The sequence below is a fragment of the Ornithorhynchus anatinus genome, chromosome 4, assembly GCF_004115215.2.
Source record: "Ornithorhynchus anatinus isolate Pmale09 chromosome 4, mOrnAna1.pri.v4, whole genome shotgun sequence".
NCBI lineage: Eukaryota > Metazoa > Chordata > Mammalia > Monotremata > Ornithorhynchidae > Ornithorhynchus > Ornithorhynchus anatinus.
In genome coordinates, this window is record NC_041731.1 from 71,630,823 (window position 1) to 71,641,683 (window position 10,861).

A 10,861-nucleotide genomic window follows, 5' to 3' on the forward strand; every position below is an offset into this window, starting at 1 on the left:
TTCACCATTAGCTTCAAGACATTCAATCACCTTATGCCCTCCTACCTCACCTGCTACTCTTCTACTATAACCCAGCCTGCACACTTCGCTCCTCTGATGCTAACCTTCTCACTTTATCTTAATCTTGTCTATCTCGCCAGTGACCCCTTGTCCACATCTGCCTCTGTCCTGGAACACTCTCCCACTTCAAATCTGACAGACATTTTCCCCCATTTCAAAGCCTTACTGAATGAACATCTCCTCCAAGAGGGCTTCCCTAACTGAGCCGTCCCCCATCATCTTCTCCCACTCCCTCTTGCAAGGCCCTGACTTGCTCCCTTTCTACTGCCCCCCTCCCAGCCCTACAGCACTTATGTACAAATCTATAATTTATTTATATTAATGTCTGCCTGCCCTCTTCTAGATTGTAAGATAGTTAATAATAATGTTGGTATTTGTTAAGCGCTTACTATGCGCAGAGCACTGTTCTAAGCACTGGGGTAGATACAGGGTAATGAGGTTGTCCCAAGGGAGGCTCACAGTTAATCCCTATTTTACAGATGAGGTAACTGAGGCACAGAGAAGTGAAATGACTTGCCCATAGTCACAGAGCTGACAAGTGGCAGAGCGGGGATTCGAACCCATGATCTCTGACTCCCAAGCCCAGGCTATTCCCACTGAGCCATGCTGTAGTTATGGGCAGGGAATGTGTCTATTGTTGCACTGTACTCGCCCAAATGCTTAATACAGTGTCTGCATATAGTAAGCGCTCAATAAATATGATTAAATGAAGGAATAAATGAGGGTCAGGGGGTGAGGAGCAGCACTGGAACTGACTTGCCATACCTGCCACCCCCACACCTGCTTTTTCCGAAGGACTGACAGTGTGGAAGTCCTCTTTCATTTTGGCTTCCCCGATACTCTCCTCTCCTGTTTCTCCTCTAATCTCTCTGGTCTCTCATCCTCAGATTCTTTAGCAGGCTTTTCCTCTGCCTTCCAACCCCTAAATGTGGGAATCCCTTAAGGCTCAGTTCTGGATCCCCTTCTGTTCTCTATCTACATTTACTCCCACTTCGCTCAGCTAACATCTACTCCTGCAAGCCACTGAAGTGAAAACATCTCTATAAACGTTGGTCATTGTTAACTGACATATAATGTGAGCTGACCAGTTTGGTCCCTTCAGTTCCCCTCTCTAGGCAGGACAGTGCAACTTCAATGGGGGTGGGCGGGGAGGGGTGAGGGGGGAGGGTTGGCATACAGAAATGGAGAGTCCAGGAGTTCAGGGTGTTTGGGGAACTGGGAGAGGGTCGGGGTTCGAGACCCCAGCTATTGTCAACAGGGCTGCATTCCTGGACTGAGAGTTACAGGATCAAGGTTGATTCAGCTCTTCTGCAGAAGATATAGGGAAATTTAAGATTCCGAAATAATAATAATAATAATTATTATGGTATTTGTTAAACACTTACTATATGCAGAGCACTATTCTAAGGACTGGGGTGGATACAGGCTAATCAGATTGTCCAATGTGGGGCTCACATTTTTTAATCTCCATTTTTACAGATGAGGTAACTGAGGCCCAGAGAAGTTAAGTGACTTGTCCAAGGTCACACAGCAGACAAGTGGCAGAATCAGAATTAGAACCCACGACCTCTGACTCTCAAGCCCGTGCTTTTTCCACTAAGCCATGCTGCTTCTCTATGGGTGTTGGTGGGTGAAACAAGCAACAGAGGGGAAGAGACAGTGAAGTGAAGGATAATGTAGAGCCAGTAACTCCCAGGACTGAAGTAGAGTAGCTAAGTGTGACCTTTTCTAGCAGGCGTCCTGCAACTCTCACCACTGCACTCAACTCCCTCTCTCCCTCTGTCGATCTCACACCAACCAACCTCAGCCGTGGATCCCCTCTCCACAGCATGCTTCCTTCGCTCTTTTGCATGAGATGCAGAGTACTGTTGGCAGAAATCCCAGCACTAGGATGACTTGATCCAGCTCAAATTTGTCCTCTCCTCTTTCTATCTGGCAATAATACTTCTACATCCTCACTGACTTCCATTTTCATTGCCTTTGCGTGCTGTTTCAGATGTTTAACTCTTTCCTCTTGCCCTACTGCCACCATCTCTTGGCTGTAATGACTTTGCCACCCACTTCATTGAAAAATTAAAACTGTTAGGCATGTTCTTCCTAAAATCTCCCCTGCACTTCTCCTGGCCCACTGAGAGGAGGAGTATGGCTCAGTGGAAAGAGCCCGGGCTTAAGAGTCAAAAGTCATCCAGACTCTGCTACTTGTCAGCTGTGCGACTGTGGGCAAGTCACTTAACTTCTCTGTGCCTCAGTTACCCCATCTGTAAAATGGGAATTAACTGTGAGCCTCACGTGGGACAACCTGATTACCCTGTATCTACCCCAGAGCTTAGAACAGTGGTCTGCACATAATAAGCACTTAACAAATACCAACATTATTATTATTATTATTACCCCCTCTTTCAATCTTCCATCCTTCCCATCAGTAGTATTTCAAGAGACCTTCCCCAGTTAATCCCTCTTTCTCCCAGTTCCTTCTCTATTCCATGTCATTTATGCATTTAGATCTATTCTTTTTGGACCTTTGGTGTTCACCCCACCCTCAGTCACACAGCATTTAGAGAAGCAACCTGGCTTAGTGGAAAGAGCCTGGACTGGGAGTCAGAAGGTCCTGGGTTCTAATCCTGACTCCGCCACTTGTCTGCTGTGTGACCTTGGGCAAAGTACTTATCTTCTCTGGGTCTCAGTTACCTCAGCTGTAAAATGGGGACTAAGACTGTGAGCCCCATGTGGGACAACCTGATTACCTTGTATCTACTCCAGAGCTTAGAACAGTGCTTGGCACATAGTAAGCACTTAACAAATACCATCATTATTATTAATTATGTACATATCTGTATTTATTTGTACTAATGTCTGACTCAGCCTCTAGACTGTAAGTTAGTTGTAGGGAGAGGTCAAATCTATTTACTCTGTTGTACTCTACCAAGTGCTTAGTAGAATGCTCTACAAACAGTAAGTGGTCAGTAAATATCACTGAATTATTGATTTCCCCTCAAAATATCTCCCCTCCACCTGTGCCTTTGATGCTATTCCTTTGCACTATATTAAACACTTGCACCCTTCCTGCTTCCCTCCCTGACTGCCATCTTCAACTGTTTACTCTTCTTCCCCAGTGCTTTCAAAAATGCTCATCAAAGCTATTCTAAAAAAACCAAAAACCATCCCTTGACCTCATGGCTCCTTTCAATATATCCCCATCTTCCTCTTACCATTTCTCTCTCAAGTCCTTCAGAAACTCTATTCATTCATTCATTCATTCATTCATTCATTCATTCATTCAATTGTATTTATTGAGCTTTTACTGTGTGCAGAGCACTGTACTAAGCACTTGAAAGGTACAATTCAGCAATAGAGACAATCCCTGCCTAAACCAGGCTTACAGTCTAGAAGCAGGGAGACAGACATCCAAGCAAATAAACATGAATCAACATAAATAAATAGAATTATAGATATGTACATATAGACACAAGTGCTATGGTGCAGGGAAGGGGGGAGCAAAGGTAGCAAATCGAGGTGACTCGGAGGGAGGGGGAGCTGAGAAAAGGGGGGCTTAGTCTGGGAAGGCTTCTTGGAGGAGGTGAGTCTTCAATAGAGCTTTGAAGGAGGAAAGTGTGATTGTTCAGTGGATTTGAGGAGGGAAAGCGTTCCAGGCCAAGGGCATGGATATGGACCAGGGGTCGACGGGGGAACAGGCAAGACCGAGGCACAATGAGAAGGTTAGCACCAGATGAGAGGAGTATTTGGGCTGGGCTGTAGAAGGAGAGAAGGGAGGTGAGGTAAAAGGGGGCAAGGTGATGGGGAGCTTTGAAGCTAATAGTGAGAACCAACTCCAGCAAGTTGTTTGCACCCACTACCTCTACTTCCTCTCTTCCAATTCTTTCCTTGATGCTTTATTATCTGGCTTCCACCCCCTTTCCTCTATGGAAACTCTTCTCTGTTAAAGGTCACCAATTACTTTGGTCTTGCCACTTCCAACAGCCTCCATCCTAATCCCCCTAGACCTCTTAACTGCCTTCAACACTGTGGACCATCCCCTATTCTGGAAACATTATCTAATTTTAACTTCACTGACATGTCCTCTCCTCATTCTCTTCCTATGTCTCTGGCTGCTCATTCTCGATATCTTTATTAGCATCATTAGTAATAATAATAATGATAATTGTGGCATTTATTAAGTGATTACTACATACCAAGAATTCTACTGAGTGCTGGGGTAGATACAAGGTCCCCATCCCATAGGGCTTGCAGCATTAATCCCCATTTTACAGATGCGGTAAGTGAGGCACAAAGAAGTGAAGTGACTTGCCCAAGGTCACACAGCAGACAAGTGGCAGAGTCAGGATTAGAACCCAAGTCCTCCTCCCTCAAGGGGCACATGTTCTATCCACTAGGCTTCACTGTTTCTCAGCAGTGTGGCATAGTCAAAAGAGAATGGGCTTGGGAGTCAGAGGACGTGGGTTCTAATTCCAACTCCGCCACTTGTCTGCTGTGTGAACTTGGGCTAGTCACTCAACTTCTCTGTGCCTCAATTACCTCATCTATAAAAATGGGAATTAAACAATGTGAACCCCATGTGGGACAATCTGATTACCCTGCATCTACCCCAGCACTTAGAACAGTGCTCAGCACATAGTATTTAACAAATACCATAATTATTATTATTACTATTAATTAGCAGGCTCCTCCTCTGTCTCCTACCTCCTAAACTGTGGATGTCCCTCAAGATTTAGTTGTGGGTCCCCTTCTATTCTACATCTACTCTCACTCCTTTAGGAAACTCATTTGCTTCCATGGCTTCAACTATCATCTCTAGGCATATGATTCCCAAATCTACCCCTTCACCCCTGACTGGTCTCCTTTTCTTCAGTATTGCATTTCTTCCTGCCGTTGGGATATCACTTTTTGGATCTCCCCCTAACAGCTCTATACCAAAGTGGCACGTTTTGCACAACTACTCATTCATCTGTGAGATCCTTCAAGTTGTTATGATGAACTAGTGGTTTAATATGATTACTGATTGATGGTTGTCATAGTTTAAAATATTAGATCAACCTGTCTTCCTATCAGGGCATGGAGATGGGGAAGAGGGAGGTGGGGCTTTTGTGAAGCTTTAGGGAAGGAAGGGACTCAGACCTAGGGTGCATGGACTGGGGAGACACTGAACACAAATGGAGCAGATTGTTCACTGGAGACATGTGTGCTTGTGGCTTCCAACAAAACCAAAGTGACTCTGTCACAGCTTTCCTACCATATCCCCCAACCCCGGGGCTGTAATTCCTCTGTGGAACAGAAAAAAAGGCAGAAAATATGCCTGGATTAAGTGGGATAAACAGGTGAACAGATTCCTCTGAAACTAAAACAGTTTTGTCCTGGCTTTTTCTCCATATTCCCTTATTCCTAAGGGAAGTGGAGGGAAGCCACTTTCCCTGCCCTCAAAGCATGAAAGTGATGCATTCATTCATTCATTCATTCAATAATATTTATTGAGTGCTTACTATGTGCAGAGCACTGTACTAAGTGCTTGGAATGTACAAATCGGTAACAGAGACAGTCCCTGCCCTTTGATGGGCTTATAGTCTAATGCGGGGCGGGAGTGGTGGTGGGGGGGAGACAGACAAGAACAATGGCAATAAATAGAATCAAGGGGAAGAACATCTCAGTAAAACAATAGCAAATAAATAGAATCAGGGTGATGTACATCTCATTAACAGAATAAATAGGGTAATGAAGATATATACAGTTGAGCGGACGAGTACAGTGCTGAGGGGATGGGACGGGAGAGGGGGAGGAGCAGAGGGAAAGGGGGGAGAAGAGGGTTTAGCTGTGGAGAAGTGAAGGGGAGGGCGTAGAGGGAGCAGAGGGAAAAGAGGAGCTCAGTCAGCTCAGTCCCAGCTCCTCATAGGGTTCGTTTCCCTCGAGGTCTATTTTCCCACTCATCAGCCTAAGCTCAGGAGTGGTGGCCAGGGTAGGGAAAACTGGAAAGCACCTATGGTTCCTCACCAGGTTCCGCCCCTCTGGAGTTTCCTTAGCCACAGGACTCTAAGCAAAGCCCTGAGTCACCAAGCCCTAGAGAGGGAAACTTGAAACATTAGAAGAACATTAGTACATTAATCCCAAATATTTCACTGGGCCTCAGGGTGACCTTGGGCAGCTCACTTAAATTCTCTGTTTTTCAGTCTCATCACCCATAAAGCAGGAACAATAACTGCTCCCTCTTTCTCTCGCTCTCTCCTTATATTGTGAGTCTGGTAGGGAACAAGAATATTTCTTCTCTGATTGTCTTGTATTTACCTCAGTATTTAACACAGTGCTGGACACAGGATAAGTATTTAATGATTCCATAATCAGTTATAATTTATTCAACCTAAGTTCCTTACTTTGCTTAAGGCTTTGTCTTGCTTTGACAGAGCTGTCAGAACAGAGCCTTTCCTATCTTCAAACCAGTCTTAAAATGCAGCTCCTAATTCTATTCCTTACCCAGATGTGGGCTGATATTGCCTTGAATGAACCATATGACTCAATCTATTGCTAATACAATTCTTGGTTTTCTTTTCCCCTGGTTGTGGCTGCTTGCACATATACCTTCTCCCTCACACCCCCTCCGCCACCGAACCACACACACCAACCTGGCTAAGTGGAATGAGATCGCTGAGTTAGGCAATCCTGATCTTGGTCTCAGCTATCATACATGAACAATTCCTATGCTAGAGATAGTTCATGGACATTTCTCTCTCATGGTCCCAGGACTCGTGAGACTCTCATGGGCAGCTGGGTTGAGCACGGAGAGAACATGTCGCACTCAGGTGCTGTCACCAGGATGTGTGTGGAGCTCTATCAGAAGTTGTTAACTGAGAAGCAGCATGGCACAGTGGATAGAACACAGGCCTGGGAGTCAGAAGGTCATGGTTTCTAATTCCAGCTCTGCCACTTGTCTGCTGGGTGACCTTGAGCAAGTTATTTCACTTCTCTGTCCCTCAGTTACCTCATCTTAAAATGGGGATTGAGACTGAGCCCCAAGTGGGACAAGGGACCTTGTCCAACCTGATTTGCTTGTACCCACCTCAGCTCTTAGTACAGTGCTTGGAACATAGTAAGCACTTAACAAATACCATTATTATTATTACTATTAATTCAGAAGGGCTGATGCATATCTCTCCCAATGGTGACATGTAGTATTTTTGAAATTGGTGACTGGTTAAGAGGGACAGCCCTCTGGAGGCTCAGGACAGTTGCTGCTCTGACTTTCCAGCTGGCCTGGACCTGCACATCTGCCTAGTGTAAGGAGGATGTCTACACCATGATGCCTAGCAGAGTTGAAGGGGGGACCACAAAGGTCATCATCCATATTTTTAAGATACACAACCCCTTAGGAAAGGTTAAATTGCTGTTAGTGCTATTTAGAATTGTTTTGCAATTTGAGAGTCTGAGGATAAAACTGAAAATGCTGGTAAAATGGGTAGAGTCTGCTATTCCTTTCCTCTTTTTTTTAAATGTCATTAATTAACATGGTTTTTCTTCCCTCTCTTTCAAAAGATGTCTTTTCCTTGTTTAAATTCTTCTAAATTCTTCTATCTTTTCCTGTAGACTTTTTTTCATGCAATAAGGACCTCTGCATTATTCTTTTTTCTCTTTTCCTACCTTCATCTGGACCACTAGAATAATTAAGGCAAGAGTCTTTCAAAAGAGAGTTCAACTAAAATGTCTTGATGACTTAACTCAAACTTTAGTGATCATGATACGAACTTGCAGCAGAGCTGTGATATTCCAGTATTTCTACTCTATTCTTAATAGTGATAGCACTTATTAAGATCACACTATGTAACAAACACTGCACTAAAAATTGGGGTTTATTCAAGATAATCTAACCAGACTCAGTTCTGTCCCACTAGGGGCTCAGGGTTAAACAGATACTTCACCTGCATTTTACAGATGAGAGACTGAGGCACAGGGAGGGAGGTTAAGTGATTTGCCCAAGGTCACCCACCAGCAAATCACTTAAATGAATTAGGTGTTATTGATGATAAATCTGAAGAAAACTAGAATGATGTATCAGCCTGTACAATAGAAGTCACCTAACCAAAAATTGGTATTGACAACACAGAGCTAAAAGCTATCACAATTCTGTTACTGAGATAGCACTGTAACCAGGGATTAATCAACACGTAAGAAGTAGAAAACCGAATCAAGAAGGACCACATAGCCTTTGGAACACTGTCAAACTGAGTGTGGCAGCAGAGTCAAATTAGGCTCCAGAATGAACTAAAGGTCTACAGTGCTGAAATTCTGCCCAATCTACTATACAGCTGTTTAGACCTCAACTCTCCAGACACCACATCCGACTCCTTGAGTAATCCCATCAGTAGCATTTATAGACTATACCTACTATTAAATGGGAGCCAGTATCACAAAAAACGATAGTAAGCTTCCTAATACTGAAGCTCTGATTACTTTAACAGAGCTTCACTAAATGGGACATGTGGAGACAAATGGAGAATGGCAGCACAAACAATGCTGATTGGTGAGCTGGATGAGAAAATCAAAAACTGGAGAGACGAATAGTTTAAAGGATAAAATAAAGCATAGTATCTGGAAACCTTCTACAACCCAGTATATTCACTCTAACACCAACCTACTCAGTGTACCTCCAGTTGGTCGATCTCACGGCCCCTGGCCCGGAATGCCGTCCCTCTTCATATCTGAAATATTATCATTTTCCCCCACCTTCAAGGGCTTATAAAATCACTTCTTCAAGATACCTTCCCCATTTTAGCCTTCACTGTCATTTCCTGGAATGAGACCCTTGTATTTAGATTTATACCATTTCACCTCACCTCACAGTACTCATGGCTTAGTGGAAAGAGCATGGGCTTGGGAGCCAGAGGTCATGGGTTTTAATCCGGTCTCTGCCACTTGTCAGCTGCGAGACTCTGGGCAAGTCACTTAACTTCTCTGTGCCTCAGTTACCTCATCTGTAAAATGGGGATTAAAATTATGAGCTCCACATGATACAACCTGATACCATGTATCTATCCCAGTGCTTAAAGCAGTGCTTGGCACATAGTAAGTGCTTAACAAATGGCATCATCATTATTATTATTATTATTATATCTGTAATTTTTTACTGTGAAGCAGCATTGCTTAATGGAAAGAGCATGGGCCTGGGAGAGGTCCTGGGCTCTAATCCTGGCTCTGTCACCTACCTGCTGTGTGACCTTGGGCAAGTCATCTGTAAAACAGGGATTCATTCATTCATTCATTCATTCATTCATATTTATTGAGTGCTGATTGGGTGCAGAACACTCTCTTAAGTGTTTGGGAGAGAGCAATATAGTAATAAACAGACACATTCATGACACAAATGAGCTTACACTATCGGGGAGGGGGAGGCAGACATTAATATAAATAAATAAATTACAGTAATGTATATAAATGCTGTGGGGCTGGGAATGGGGAAGAAAAAAGGGAGCAAGTCAGGGCAACTCAGCAGGGAGTAGGAGAAGTGGAAAAGGGAGTTTAGTCAAGGAAGGCCTCTTGGAAGAGATGTGCCTTCAATAAAGCTTTGAAGGGCAGGAGGTTAATTGTCTGTCAGATGTGAGGAGAGAGGACATTCCAGGCCAGAGGCTAGACATGGGAAAGAGGTGGGACATGAGATAGATGACATCAAGGCACAGTGAGAAAATTAGCATCAGAGGAGTATAGTGTGCAGACTGTGTTCTAGTAGGAGAGTAGCAAGGTGAGGTAGAGGGGGTGAGGTAATGGAGTTCTTTAAAGCCAATGGTGAGAATTTTTTGTTTGATGTCTAGGTGGATGGGCAACCACTGGAGTTTTCTTAGGAGTGGGGAGACATCCTGAATGCTTTTGAAGAAAAAATGTTCTGGGCAGTAGAGTGAAATATAGACTGGAGAGGGAAGAGAGAGGAGGTTGGAGGCTAACAAGAAGGCTGATGCAGTTATCCAGACTAGATAGGATGAGTGACTGTAGTAACATAGTAGCAGTTTGGATGCAGAGGAAAGGGGGATTCTATTGATGTCGTGAAGGTGGGGGACTGACAGCATTTAATGATGGTCTGAACATGTGGGTTGAATGAGGGAAGAATCAAGGATAACACCAAGGTCCTTTTCACCCTTCTACCTACTCTGTAAGCCGCATGTGGGACCTGATTATGCTCTATTTATCCTAACACTTAACGCAGTGCTTGGCACAATTGTCTTGTCTTAGGCTGTCATGTCACCTCCAACCCATAGCGACGCCAAGGACACATCTCTTCCAGAACACACCTCCATCTGCATTCATTCTGGTAGTGTATCCATAGAGTTTCCTTGGTAAAAATATGGAAGTGGGTTTACCATTGCCTCCTTCTGCACACTATACCTGAGTCTCTGCTCTCAACTCTTTCCCATGCTGCTGCTGCCCAGCACAGGTGAGTTTTGAGTTGTAGCAGAGTGTCTTCCACTCACTAGCCACTGCCCAAACTAGGAATGGAATGGGTATGCCTCTGCTTGACTCTCCCTCACGGAGTTGAAACTGGTAGAGTACTGGAAACTCTTCAGATGTGCTCTGAGAGGGAACTTAACAAGTACCACAGTTATTATTTTAAAGTCTGAATAAGCTCTGAGTGTCTTCCTTTTCCTCTGAAACTTTTAAGAATGCCATCTCTCACATTCTTTCTCTTCCTCCCTCAACACTGAGCATATATATTTGTTTGTGTGTGTGTGTGTAATAACAGTGTATAGTTTTTCACATATATTTGATACTTATTTCATATTGATATTTCATGCCTCGCATACATCATATATTCTTC

General features: G+C 43.9%; 1 non-coding gene across 1 annotated transcript; it reads right to left on the reverse strand.

The window, feature by feature from the left end:
- Positions 1-10,490: 10,490 nt before the first annotated feature.
- LOC114811766 lies at positions 10,491-10,627 on the reverse strand. Its single transcript, XR_003759462.1, has one exon. It is a non-coding gene; the product is annotated as a small nucleolar RNA SNORA7 (small nucleolar RNA).
- Positions 10,628-10,861: the final 234 nt, after the last annotated feature.